Source organism: Haliotis asinina, chromosome 15 (genome assembly GCF_037392515.1).
Source record: "Haliotis asinina isolate JCU_RB_2024 chromosome 15, JCU_Hal_asi_v2, whole genome shotgun sequence".
Classification (NCBI taxonomy): domain Eukaryota; kingdom Metazoa; phylum Mollusca; class Gastropoda; order Lepetellida; family Haliotidae; genus Haliotis; species Haliotis asinina.
In genome coordinates this window covers 21,851,570-21,866,891 of record NC_090294.1, presented here as the reverse complement: position 1 = coordinate 21,866,891, position 15,322 = coordinate 21,851,570, and the positions used below count along the sequence as shown (strand labels likewise).

At 37.6% G+C, this 15,322-nt stretch overlaps 1 long non-coding RNA gene across 1 annotated transcript in view; it reads left to right on the top strand.

Annotated features, from left to right (window-relative positions):
- LOC137265464 (uncharacterized) overlaps window positions 1–15,322 on the top strand; it is a 345,969-nt gene that overhangs the window by 324,905 nt on the left and 5,742 nt on the right. The gene's annotated exons all lie outside the window — the stretch shown is intronic.

Below are 15,322 nucleotides of genomic sequence, written 5' to 3'. Positions count from 1 at the left end.
TAATATCAATAGCTTTCAAATACCCAGTGGGCCTTCATTGCGAAGCTTTCGGTACTTGTGGTGCTGTAGGATGCTGGTGGTGCTGTGGGATACTTGTGATGCTCTGGGGAGGTTGTGGTGGTGTAGGGAGGTGGTGCTGCTGCACTGGTCTTGTAGGTTGCTTGTGGTGGTATAGGGAGTTTGTGGTGCTGCTGCACTGGTCTTGGGATGCTTGTAGTGCTGTAGGGAGGTTGTGGTGTAGGGAGGTTGTGCTGCTTCACTGGTCTTGTAGGATGCCTGTGGTGGTGTAGTGAGTTTGTGGTGCTGCTGCATGGGTCTTGTAGGATGCTTGTGGTGCTGTAAGATGCTTGTGGTGGTGTAGGGAGGTTGTGCTGGTTCACTGGTCTTGTAGGATGCCTGTGGTGGTGTAGTGAGTTTGTGGTGCTGCTGCATGTAGGATGCTTGTGGTGCTGACCATTGGTTTGTCTGGTACTGATTAAGATATCAGAGCTTTTCACTAAGTGAAATCTTGATTGATGTCTTCATGAATACAGTAGTTTGTTTTGCTGAAACTGCTCTTAGAGAGCAGTTGATACCCTTGTAAAGTATCCACACAACTTTATACCATATTAGAATTTTAATTGTTGACTCTGTATTATAGTCAAAGTTATGGCATCTTGTAGAAGTGAGTAAGTAAGCTTTTATGCTACTTTTAGCAATATTCTGGCAAGGAGCACCAGGAATAGGCTTCACACATTCTTCTCATATGGGAATCAAACCCAAGTTTTCAGCATGGTAAGTGGAAGCTTCAACCACAAGACTACCCCTCTGCTTCCATCACATACAGGACATACAGAGCCAATTCAAGTAGTGTGGATTATTGAATGATTTGAACCAGGACGTATGCCTTTGCTGGACTGATATGGCTTTATGTGTGATTGTGAACATCACATCACAACATGGAAATAGACTGCAGTCAATTCACTGTTTTTTATGCTTTTCTATCTGCTTGACTGGTACCACTCTCAAGACTAATATATTGTTTGGGTAGTCAATTAATAAATGTTATTTGGTAGACGTTTTCATATGGGCCTTGTTATATGTCAATCATATTGACCCTTAGCAGGCCATTGTTATCTTGAGAATTGACTTGCTCCAATACAGACTGGTCTGGCCAACATGTCTGACCTTAGCCCAGCAATATGACCAGTATGAAAACATCCACACAATAACATCATAATATTTCTCCAAATGAAAACCTTTGCATTTAGCAAGTACTTATTTGTTGTCATTTTCACTATGTATAAATGGCTTCCCATTCTAATATGTGAAAAGCTAAGACTAGCTCCAAGCCTCTGTATCAGATACTTCTTGTACCAGCAATAATCAGAAAGATGTATACAGCAGAGATGGAATGTTTGGAGGACAACACATGTCTGGATCTTGTGTGTGCCTTTACCTTGGTCAACTCAGCGAGATATTAATGTGCAGACTGTATAAAAGAAAACCTATAACGACAGAGCCAGTGTAAGTTCCGACCAATTCACTGGTCTGATCACTGCTCTCAGCTTGTGTCCAGAATCATTGTACAATTTACACCATTCAGGCAATTTCACATTTGGTGCCTCTGACCTCCAACTGCTATTATTATCATATGACAGAAATATTGTGTTGATTTTGTGACTGCTTGTAGCTTTGCAGTCAGGTTTTGGATAGATTTTCCTTGTTTGTGTCTGACAAAATGTCAATCACAGCACTAGTGGTATTCTGATGGAGTCTGGAAACACGTCTGATGGAGGAGCAGACGGTCAGGTGGCCATATTGTTTTTCTGCTCACAAAGGTTAACTCGTCTCATTTACTTTCATTTTGATTGATTTTAAGCTTTGAAAATGGGCTTTTAATAAGCTGATGGCCATGTGCTTCATCTTAGTGTAATTATGTTTTTTGGTTTTATTAGTTTTACAAAATATCAGAACATTAAAACTTTCTCCATTTCAATTTTGTTTTCTATGAAATCATTATGAGCAATAAAACTTTGCAATAAATTTAAAATGGCAGAATAACATTAAATGACTATGATGTTTAAGTGTTGTCATAACTGTCATCAATAAAATTTGATTATTTATATGATTTCTGAAATAGAACTTTCTACTTTCTGTTGTCCACTTTCCATCTTCGTCCATGAGTTGGATTAAGTTCCAGTTGATGGTTCCAGTGATACTTCACTGAAATTATTTGCTGTCCGACATGTATTAATCACTCATTTTTTGTTATCTGACACAAGTATTGAATCTATTTCTTGGATTGACAGCTTGTCTGAGTTAATCCTGATCTAGATCAGAAGCTGTGGTTTGAAACCTTTGACTGAACAATCATGGAGGATTTCAGGTCATCTAATGAGATCACATGTCATTATGTTCTTTTCTTGTTTAGAGAGTTCCTGTTTATTGGTTCCATAGTAATGTCCCTTTGTGCATGTCTAATCACAGATTTTTGATGCCTCATATTTTCTGCTGCTGTGTAACCTTTAACACCCTATGAAATGAGTTTTGGCCACTGGTTATTCCCTGGGATTACACAATCAAACATGCCTGTTTCAGAATTGTCTATGAATATTTTGGACCAAAATGTTTGTAAATAACAGGGAATTTTTATGGATGTCAGCCTCATTGTTTTAAGGAACATAAAATTCAGAGAATATTCTTCCTCCTTCCTAACCGGTTTTGAAGAGTTAGAATATACTCTGGAAGTGTTCTTTGCAATGAAAATTTTGACACCTGCCTAAGGAGTAAGAATATATATAAAAGGGTTCCTTGTCTAACATTTTAGAAAATTCTGTGACCAAAGTACACTGTATTGTGAGTCTACCTTAAACCAGAAAACCTGAACACAGACAAATCTGCGATATCGAATAAACAATGAGTGACTGTACAGATTTCCAAAACAATATAACTGTGTCACAAATCTAAAATACTGGTTTACAAATCTGAATTATTAATGCACCAAAGTATTGATATTCTCAGTAAAGAATGCATGTACTAATTAAAGATTGTTGACAGCTTTTGGAAAAACAATGTAGATGAGGCCAGTTGAATGAATGGTCTCGAAGCTCTGATATTAGCAGACAGACAAGCATAAATCCAAAGCAGTAGTTGTCCCTCTTCTCATCAACCATCCCTTATATAAATATTCTACTATATTTGATATTTCTAGCAAAATCTCTCCCATGCTACAATAATTTAGAAATTACTTGAAATTACAGAAATTCTACTGTCTTCCACTGAAAAAAGGTAGGTTGCATTTTTTTGAGACACAGATGAGTTTCACGTGAGACACAGGTGGGTGACATTTGAGACACAGATTGGTGACATTTGAGAAACAGGTTGGTGACATTTGAGACACAGGTTGGTGACATTTGACACACAGATGAGTTGCATTTGAAACAGGTGGGTTACGATTGAGACACGGGTGGGTTTCATTTGAGTCACATATTTATGCCCACCAGTGGTATAACTGACCAGACTGAATATGACAAAATGAGAGTAGATACAAATGTATTTGACAATACTCGTAATATATCATAGTTATTTGAAGAAAAATGATTAATTATGTTTTATGCAAAATTTATTCGAGGTTTTACTGGAGGATTTTTGAAATGATTAGATGAAAAATGGACAATAACAAGTTATCACAGAATTTTAAACAAAACAGAATGCCTGTACAAAAAAATATGCATTTGTATGGGAAGAATTGCAATGTTTCACTTATTTATGATTGTCTAGAAAGGACAAGAAAATTGTGGGTATTGACAGGGTTAAGCCTTGTTGATGTAAAACTGGAGTGGTGTTTATTTTATTACAATAAAATGTGGTAAAAAACAAGCTGTAACCAAACTAAATATTGAAATGCCATTTCCAAACTTTTATGAAATTGATTTTTGTGTCCATAGGTTTTATGCATTTTGAATACACGTGTGACAAAAAACAGGACTTTGTATTTAAACAGGAGTTCATTTATGTATTTAGGAAACAGGCTTCTTCCAGTCTATACTAACATGGGGAAAAAGCAAACAGTATGAAATTAGCAGGGAAAATCAATAGTACATGGACTGTTATGTAGATATAGTTGTTATTGACATATATAAATTCTCAATACTAACAAATCAATTTGGAGCTGATACTGCTGTTGTCACATCTGATGACCTGATGCGTCATATTTACATCTCCTGTCAACTGTTTTTGTCACCATTGAGGACATTTGTGTGGTCAACATCCTCTTTTTCATCATGTCTTGTCCTCCATATTGGATTTTTTGTCAAGTTTCATTAAGACACATACTTGATGAAGAGTGTTTCACCATTCTATGGCAAAGTAGTTGAATATTTTGTGGAGGGTACTAGTTACTTGTGTTCCTGATGGTAAGGCCCATCAAAGAACATTTAACAATGTGGGATTTGATGTGTGTATGGTATGCGAGTCTTCTATGTTGAATTCACTTTTGTTCTTCTGAGGAAGAATTATGTAGCATTGAAGAATAAAGAAAGGGGATTACAAGTCAGAATGTGTCCTTAGTACCCATTGTTGCTATTGATGTCATGGGAAAGGTAGATCCCCAGTACACTATTCCTGTCTCTGTTAAGCCAAACCAGGGAAAAACAGCTCCCAAATACCTGATGTTTGTATGACTACAGAATAAAGCAGAGATGTCTTTGCATAACATCATTGCCTCATCACTGTTAATTTGTTGACATGACTCAACTTTCTCTTGTTTATAAACAAACATGCATATTTGTAATTCAAAAGAGCTTTACATTAATTTTTTTTTATATTATTTAACACTTTTATGTAATTGCAGTTGCAAATATACATCAAAATGACTCACTAGAGATTTGAGGACAGCTTTGAAGATAGCTTTGAAAATCCAAACAGCATTACACAATTTAGAATGCTTTCTCAGTGCAGGTAAACCATTCTGTCACTGATGTGTGATTAGATGTGTTGACTCATCAAATATAAAACAGTTGAAAAAAGACACATACACTGAATGAACTGTGTAAGATGTGGTAAATGGTCACATAAAGGTTGCATTTGACATGCTGGCTGTATGGAGTGAGTGAGTTTATTTTTTTCACACTCAGCAATATTCCAGCATTATGGCAGCACTCTTTAAATAATCAAGTCTGGACCAGACAGTCCAGTGATCAACAACATGGGCATCAATCTGTGCAATTGGGAACCGATGATGTAAAACCAAGTGAGCAAACCTGACCACCTGCACCCATGCACACATACACACACATGCAAACACTCTTGCACACACATACTGTCATCTTTCACAATAAACCACAGGGTAAACACTTTCATTATCAGTGTTATGAGAGAATTAACCTGTGTCCACTAATATGGATTTGTTTTTATGATATTCCCAGATGTTGCTGGCTCATAATATTGTGGGTGAATGAGTGATTGGGTTGAGTTTTATTCCACTTTTAGCAAAATTCCAGCAACATCACAGCATGGGATACCAGAAATGGGCTTCACACATTTTACCCATGTGGGACTGAACCCAGGCCTTTAGGTTACATGAGCAAACACTTAAACTACCTGGCTATCCAACTACCCAGCAGAATAATGTCTTTGCATAGCAGAAAGTACATCTGAATCCCATTCCACAAAGCATACCTACAGCTACAGCATTCGTACGTCTATGATAAACTATACAGCTATGACAGGTTGTTATGTTACAAACACTTTGTGAATCAGGACTCTGAACTCATTGTATGTACACTTGCCATAACACAACTGGGATACAAATGGGTATTTTTGTTTTACTTTTCACTCAATAAAGTACAACCACAGTACCCATGACATGTCTCTTCTAGTTGATTCCAGGCCAGATACTGCTGACCTTTCCCAAAATTCTTCAGAAATGGAGATAAGTTTGTTCCAAGTACTTTCCATTCATCAATTTACCAAGAGGTATTTCAAATTAGTGTGATAAAAAAATGTTTGCCTCAAATTGATGGTTAATTGTCCTTAATCAAAGACATAGTGATCTATCTCCATTAATCCTTGTTCTCTTTTCTTCAAGTGTTTCAAGGACACATCCGTCACTAATCCAATGAAAACATTGTATTCAAGACATTTCAATTAAAAACCAACAATGCTTCTTCTAAGATTGCAATTTTCCATTGTACTGCATGTCCAAAAGAGCCATACTTTAGAAACAGAGCTTTCAGAAAAATAAGAAAAAAGCTTTAAAAAGTACAAAATCGCAGTAGGCATCTGAAGAGATTGATCAGTGTCATGAATTCAATGAAAAGTAAACTCCCCAGCTCTTTGTCTTTTGTAACAAGGGATTGCCTGTTTGGCTGCCCGTCCATCCAAAATGAATTAACATGTCACAACAAATCAGTGTTTTTCATTCTACAAAGCCTGTCAATACAGCGTATGTTTTCTTTTGTACTCATGGTTGCAGTCAGATACCTTGATCTAACTTTTTTCTCTCTTTGATGAGGGGGCTTCATCGATTGTCAGGTTTGTTTCATTCACTTCAGCAGATGATGAGACTATCAAATCTGGCTTTCCCCCACCAAAAAAAAAGAGGGTGTCAGAATAGAACACAGTTGTTTATGGGACTATAGTTGAAGAAGCACAAAATAGTCCATCTTAATTGATCCATTGTTATGAAAGTGGTTTCTGTTTCTAAATTGATAACTTCAGTTTGTAAAGGTTATTATCTGGATAATGGAGTGCGATTGCATTAGGTTTTATGCTGGTTTTTGCAATATGTCAGCAATAGCACCAGACACTAGATGATGTAAGGCAATGTGCCATCCCAAGCTCATCGTTTTTATGCTTTTCAAATATTGTTGCAATAATTTCTGTTTCAGAATATAGGGCAAGGATTTCAATCCTTTAATGGATACTCAAGATACAAATTGTAAACCTCTCCTGTTTGGTCACTGGAGAAGCCTGCTTTCTATGTATCTTAACACTGTTGATCACTTTTCTATGTATAACAATGTAAATCTCTTCTCTGTGAATGTTTGCACTGTATAGATCTTCTCTTTGTTTGGTAAAATAGTAGATCTCTTCTTTATGTTAACATGGTAGGTCTCTTGTCTATGTATGGTAACACGGTAGATCTCTTCTCTGTGGATGGTAACATTGTAGATGTTTCCTCTATGTATGGTAACACGGTAGATCTCTTCTCTATGTGTGGTCTATGTATGTTAACATTGTAGATATCTTCTCTATGTATGGTAACATTGTAGATGTCTTCTCTGTATGGTAACATTGAAGCTCTTTTCTCTATATGGTAACATGGTAAATCTCTTCTCTGTGTATGGTAACATGGTAGATCTCTTCTGTATGTATGGTAACATTGTAGGTGTCTTCTCTATGAATGTTAACACCACATATCTCTTCTCTATGAATGATAACACTGTAGATCTGTTCACTATGCATGCTCACCCCACAGACCTCTCGGGGCACAGGGTAGTATAGTGGACAAGTGTTTGTTCATCAAACTGAAGACCCATGTTTCATTTCCCACATAGATATAATGTATGAGGCCCACTTGTGGTATCCTCAGCATTTATATTGCTGGAATATTGTTTAGGTGCTGTAAAACCAAACTCACTCACACAAACCATGGGCCCCTTTTCACTATGTTCATATTGCTTACTTTCTTTTATGCTGACTTTGTGTGCTTTTCTGTATGCTTGCATTGTGTACTGTGTACTTTTCTATGGGCTTCTTTTGTGATTATTAATATCCCTTCTCTATAAGCTCAGATCAGCCAGGATTAGATTACCTGTACCATCAAACATTATGTTCTTCTTTAAAAGAGTGACAGTTGAAACAGCTTCACTGTAATATGTGCTCTCTTAAAAGAGAATTAGATGGAATGGGAGACTTGGTGGGCAAGCTGGTTAAAGCGACAGACTAGTGATCAAGCAAGGTTGAGGTACTGGGATCAAGTCCACCTGTGACTGGGCGTAAAACCCTGGAGTCAACTTTGCAGACTCTTTCAGTGTTGTCACAACCCCTTGCGTACAATACACAACCTTGTGCATGTTGAAGAACCCCATGAATCTGTTGACATATGACCAGATGGTGGTCACATGAATACATGCAAACACCCAATTGTGGGTACACCAGTGTTCTGTATCCTTGGACTGAGTACTAAGACTATGTGTCCCAGTCCACCCAGCTGTGAATTGGGTACCTCATTAAGATGAGCGAGCCACAATAAACTTGGTGCGCCTCGTGGCAGCAAGTGTTGTATATACCCCAGGGAGTTGAGATTGATAATATGATGTGAAGTTGAGATTGACAATCGGTTATCAAGGATCAAGGAAAACAAATACCAGCGCCTTGACCAGGCACTAGGTGCATGGATATTTGCGTTTTATAAATATCCTATGATTAATAATAATAATAATGGTTGTCACATAATATCAATCACTGGTTTGTCTGGTTCACACTAATTTTGATTCTGCAAAGATAAAGCTTGAATATTGCTGTCTGAGCTTAAACAAGAAACCAAACTGACCATGAGATCACTGACTGAGTTAGTGTTACAACAGTCAGCTCAGTAATTACTTCAGAATGTGCATCCAGTTCTTTGATGTGGATGTGGGAGAACTTAATTAATGTCTTTATCGCCAAAGGTGTAACTATCTCCGCCAGCTATTTCCTTCCAAACCAGACTGGTGATTCTGGTGCTTTAAAAATTGGGAGGAAGATACTGTTTGCTCCCATTTAGTGAGTAGAGATATAGGAGTCATAATCATATTAAGTACTAGACAACAAGGCATCTATCCCTGTTATCTGATAAACTCTCACTAACGCTGTAGCCATGTCTAGTCAGAAATTACACCCATTGTTAATATCTCTAGCACTAAAACTGTCTACACTGAAACGTCTTATTGCCGATAGCCTTACATTTGCCGATGTTGCAACGTCGTGGACAACACTGAAGTGGTCGGCTTGTGTGGTTATGACTTGATTAATTCCCTCCTTGTCATCAGCGATAATGCTGCTAACATACTCCCATCAGTCTCCTAGGGGGAGCCACTTAGTCATGTGAGAAATGACTTTGCTGTGTCGGGGTTGTTGGAAAGTGGAGATTGACTATTGGAGACGGCAATGATGTTTGTTTTATCATATTTCCTTAGTGTGGATTCAAGTGTAAATATTGACTGATAGTATAGACATACTCAGAAATAAAATGTCACATCAGACTCGCCTGCTGTTGCTTCAACAGATTTTAATAAGATTTGCAAAGGGACGTCAGGGCCACATTAACAATCATATCAGACGTAAAATGGATATTACGCTGTTAAGATTATCATGTTCGACAATAAAATAGTTCTTTTCTTTCATGTGATGTCTGATTGTGTGTCCAAATGAACAAAATATAATAAAAGCTCTATCATATCCCTGTCCTGTGCAGTATAAAATGGTGATGAATTTCCTGACTTCAGTCTTAACTCTTTTGTCTATAGATACAAATTGCATGTCAGGAAATAAAAACGTGAAAGAATGGCACAAAAAAATCTCTTTCTTTTACAAAATATGTCAAAAAGTAAAATAAAACTATTCGCCTGAATTTGAGTAGCAGAATGGGGTGATTATGGGTTGAAGTAAGTCTGGTATCGGATCACTACCTGTGTCAAGAAGACGTGATGATAGGGCATCTTTAATGGTTGCTAGATAGTGTTTATGATAGGTCTCCAAGATGGTCATATGTTGAAATAGTACAAGCATGAAGAAAACTTTGGCCATGATTTCAACTTTGCATCATTATATTCTCTGAATCCATCTTTTGACTTCAGGAGAATCTGTCCTTCACTCAGATAGTTTAATCTCAAATATAATATAATATATGTTACATTTGACCACTTTCAAAATGGCATTATCTGTTTGTTGTATGATTTGAAGCTGTTAGTTTGTTAAAACTTGAGTTGCTAAATAAAAACCCACTATCATACTGAAAAGAATTTCTTACTAAAATAGATTTTTTGTTGTAGGAGTAATTCTATACACCTGACAAAAAGTGACAATATAGCTTCACAGAGTTTCAGCTTACGAATGTCCATCAAGCAAGGTTTACAGGAATATCATGAAATATTTGCTATTATGTGTTGTTGAAGATTAAAGAATTTCCTTAAATGAAAACTTCACCAAGCTTAGTATGTGTGATCACATCCTTTGTGATATTAAGAGATTGAAAAATAAATCAAATTAAGAAACATCTCGTAAAGAAATGGGACCTGTGAAGGTCCCGGGGTAGAATAGGCCTTCAGCAACCCATGCTTGCCATAAAAGGCAACTGTGCTTGTCGTAAGAGGCGACTAATGGGATCGGGTGGTCAGACTCGCTGACTTGGTTGACACATGTCACTGGTTCCCATTTGAGCAGATCAATGCTCATGTTGTTGATCACTGGATTGTATGGTCTAGACTCGATTATTTACAGACCAACGCCATTATAGCTGGACTATTGCTGAGTGTGATGTAAAACTAACCTCACTTACTCACTTTCATAAAAAATATGGTATGATGTGAAAGATTAGTGTAGATTTACAAACCAATCTGAAAATATCCTAAAGTAGATTCCAAGACAGACAATGTCATCACCAGATTATCTTATAGATGAAAATAATAATCTTAACTGCAATTAAAATGTCATTCTAAGAGATCCAATGACCTACAGCATCTTTCACACGACTAACTAAACTTTGACAAACTCAAATTTGAGAGTGTGAACATTCCAACAACACAACACCAACACCAATATCAGTGCCAATTTACACTCATCAGAGGGGTACACAAAGTACGCAGTCTAGACTACCAGTTGTCCGACTTTCATTTTGTGGAAGTCGCGGTGGCTGAGCGGGCTAGGTGGCTGACTTTGTGTGCTGGCGATTAGGTGCCTGACTCTGAGGGTGCGGGTTCGAATCCCGGATGGGACTCAACCGAAAAAAGTAATAGAATTTGTACTTTACTAAGAAAGTGAAATCCCACATATGACATGTTGCATTTGACCACTTTCTAAATGGCATCGTGTAATCATAGCTTTCGGCCGTGGGAGCCGTGCCAATTTACACTCATCAGAGGGGTACACAAAGTACGCAGTCTAGACTACCAGTTGTCCGACTTTCATTTTGTGGAAGTCGCGGTGGCTGAGCGGGCTAGGCGGCTGACTTTGTGTGCTGGCGATGAGGTGCCTGACTCTGAGGGTGCGGGTTCGAATCCCAGATGGGACTCAACCGAAAAAAGTAATAGAATTTGTACTTTACTAAGAAAGTGAAATCCCACATATGACATATGTTGCATTTGACCACTTTCTAAATGGCATCGTGTAATCATACATGTGCATGTATATGCTGATTGATAAATGTGTTGAACTACAGGGCCCTGTTTCACAGAGCTCTCTTAAGCCTAAGATTTCATAACTATTTTTGTAGCATTCATACCTCGTGTACTGCAACAAAGGAGGTACGAACGCTATGAGAAAAGTTAAGAGATCGGAGGCTTACGAGAGTTTTGTGAAATGGGTTACAGGCCTGTAACCTTTCAGTACTGGAAATAAATATATAAGCATATATGTTTTGAATCTGTTTGGGTAGAGGAATAATAAACTCGCTTACTCGCCTGTTGAAGATACTGCAGTGTAATATTTTTACAGCAATATTACACTAGTGTAATACCACATCACGCATGACGTCAAAATGGTTCAAAGTTGTGATGTCACAATGTTAATATTGCTGTCACAATTTTACTAGACCTTGCTTGACTCGTGGAAAGCTGAGAGTCCTCACTCTGTAGGCAATTTCACGGCAGTTTCTGTCAATTTATGTTGGCGAGTAATAAACAGAATACTAAACTCGCTTCCGTGAAATATCATTTTTATTAAACTCGTTAAAGATTTCGTATCAAACTCGGTTTCTCTCGTTTGATACCAAATCATTAACTCATTTAATAAAAATGGTATTACACGGAAGGTCGTTTAGTATCCTCTATATATCAACATACCATATATCACTGCATATATGTGTTTTTCATGCTAAGACTTGGAAGATTTCCATAATGGGGTCATGTTACACAAGGTAGAAGATCTCACATTTGTGTCTAACTGGCATTTGAATTATTTCACTGCCAATGTCACTGACACAGATGAAAACCAAAGATTATTCCACATTGTTTTGTTGACATGTCAGGGTGATAGTATCTCACCAAAAATATGTAATTAATGGAAGCAAAATATTTTATGAATAACTTTCAAATGCACATCACTTACGTGAGTGAGTTTAGCTTTGCACCTCTTTTAGTAATGTTCTAAAAATATCGTGCAAGGGGAAACATGAAATGTGCTTCCACTGAGGGGAATCAAACCTTGGTCTTCAACATGAAAAAACGCTTTAGCCACACGGCTACCCCACTGCTCCTAACAGAAAAGTGTAATACTGTAAAACTGAGATGAAAAATACGAGATGAAGAACAACTTGTGTTGTGTTATCGCATGAATTACTTTATACGTGTGCTGCTGTGAATGCGCAAGATTTCACCACTTTTTGCACACTCATAATTGAAGCATATATAATCAAACCATACATAGCTTTATCTCTTATAGAATGAGTGTCACATATGACAGAGCTATTAATAAACACATTCAACTATTACCGCAAGTCCTACTACTGTCTATATTCCAGGATCTTCGGGGCACTCTTGAGTGGTCACTCATGGAGTTCTATGCATGCTCATCTTCAGTGATCCTCAGTGAAATGACCAGAAATTTCCGGGCATGGACACGGGTGTTTTGATAGACAGATGACCTTGATACTGTTAATCCATAAAGTACACAACTGTCCATCTTGAGATTAATATGCCAGAGAGTCATCATCTTCTGACAGCACCTTCTTCCTATATATTACTCCCAACGCTGTTGACTTCCATGTCTCTTTTATATACGACGCTTCCACTTCTTTCAAAGGACTGTAATAATCCTGGGTTGATGCTGAGATTCACCGTTATCATCAACACGTGCAAGAGTTAATTTCAAGATCTGTAGAAGTTAACATGAAATCTGTTAATTTTGGGTCAGATCTCTGATTGCCAATCTCACTTGTCATATTGTCACATGGACCCCACTTGTGCTTGTCACAGGATGCCTAGGGATTGTGAATAGGGCTAAATTGGCAGTCACATTTTCTAGGACAGATTAATTCTGACATATGGCAAAACCTAGACTGTTTTTCTTCTCCAAACCGAGATTTAACGGTGTATCCAGGACGTGTTTCATAAATGAAATGCCAATTTTCCTTATTTCTGTGAGACAAGGAGAAAACCTTCAATCTTAATTGTTAATGCTGTTTATGTAACAGAATGGTGATCACATTCTTGACATGTGAACATTTCATTACATTTTCTGTGAATGTGCATGTAAAAAACATAGCTTTGTGTTATGCAAATAGGAGTTTTTAAAACGTTTGTATTACAAGGACATAGTTACAAGAGTCTAAATGGTTATATATTGTTTACAATAATTAGAAATGACTGTGTTTGATCATGGTTAAAGTGTTCGCTCATCATGCTGTCTGAAGACCCAGTTCAATTTCCTTACATGGGTACAATGTATGAAGCCTATTTCTGGTGTCCCCTGCTGTTATATCGTTGGAATATTGGGCTAAAAGCAGTGTAAATGCAAACTCACTCTTTCTGATAAACAGTGTCTCTTTGTCAAGCGAAAGAAATGTCTAAGGATGATAATATTTAATAATACAGCAGGGTTGGAGTGAGTGTGTGGATGAGTGAGCGGAGTTTAGCTTTTCGCAATATCCTAGCTAATATAATTCATGGGACATTAGAAATAGGCTTTACACCTTGAGGGGAATTGGACCAGTATCTTCACGCAAACTGTTTCCAGTGGAAACAGGAAGTAAAGCTTGGGTGATATAAAGTGAGATCTCCTAGCTAGTGGTTATGACTGGGAGATATTGCTACAGTGAAATAAGATACTTTGCATTTGATTATGACACCATAGTTACCATTATATCACAATCAGATGACATCCCTAAGCCCTGAGTATTTGTAACTTCCATCAACTCTTCTTCATGTTTAATCATGAAGTCTCCCCATGTATCTGAAGGAGTAGTTAGGCTAGTGATATTTTTAGAAAACAAGCATACAAAATGCTGTGCCCTTCCCGCAAAAGTTGTTTTGTTAGTGACCCACCAAAGTCACATTGTGAATAGCCTCAGGTCCAAAGGGATGTGATGAGTACCCTGGTACCAATCTATTTCCAGACACGACCCAAGTACTGGATGTGGGTCTCATTTCTCTGAGATACAAAATATGTGATTGGAATTTGTTGTATTTGAACTTGGGGAAAAACCTTTACATGCATGTTTACAATAATATGATCAAGCAAACACTCGAGATTTGTCTTTACCAAAACAGACAAAAGTCAGATGGAATGTGTGCAAAGTCAGAAGAAGACACAAACATTACCAATCTGTGTGAAACTACAGTGGAAGTTGTCTAAACCGGCACTCTTTGGGACTGATCAAATATTCCGGTTTCGACAATGTGCCATATTGTAGAGCTGATGGTGAATGTACATGCCTTGGATGGGACTGAGATTTTAAGCTGGTGTTGACAACTTGCTGCATTGGACAAATCCTGGTTTTGACAGCTTCCACCGTGTTGAATTTCATTGCTATTCAACAATATACTGACATCACAGGACTAACAACAGTACCCATTCAGATACTAGAGTCCTACTTTGCATTGTTATAGTGTCAAGGTCTGCAGAGTTTTCAAATGAAGCACCAGAGGAATAGGGTTCACACTTTAGGCTGACCTGGAGTGAAAAGCTAAATGCTTGTCATCACTCAACAAGTTAGTTTCATAATCACAGAATGATACAGTTCTCTTGAAGTCACATTTTTTTCTTTTCAAATGGCACAGTTCTCTTCAAATAACATGTTTGTTTTTTTCGAATACACATTTGGTTTAACAACAACCAAACCGGTCATATATATGTTGTTATATCCTGATTCTACAAATTGATGTTTGTGAGGTCAATCACTTGATTGTCAGGGCCAGATGCCATCATTCACACACTGTTGCCTGTGTTAAATAGCAGAAATATTGCTCAGTGGGGCTTTAAACAAACCAACAAACAGTAACTTCTATATCATCCTAATTGGATTTGCAGTGTTACCTATTTAACGAGAGCACTTCATCACAAAATCACATCAGCAATTCTCACGGGACTTTCTCGAGCACATCAGCGAAGTTTATCTGTCTTTGCCTCCTGACAGACTGTT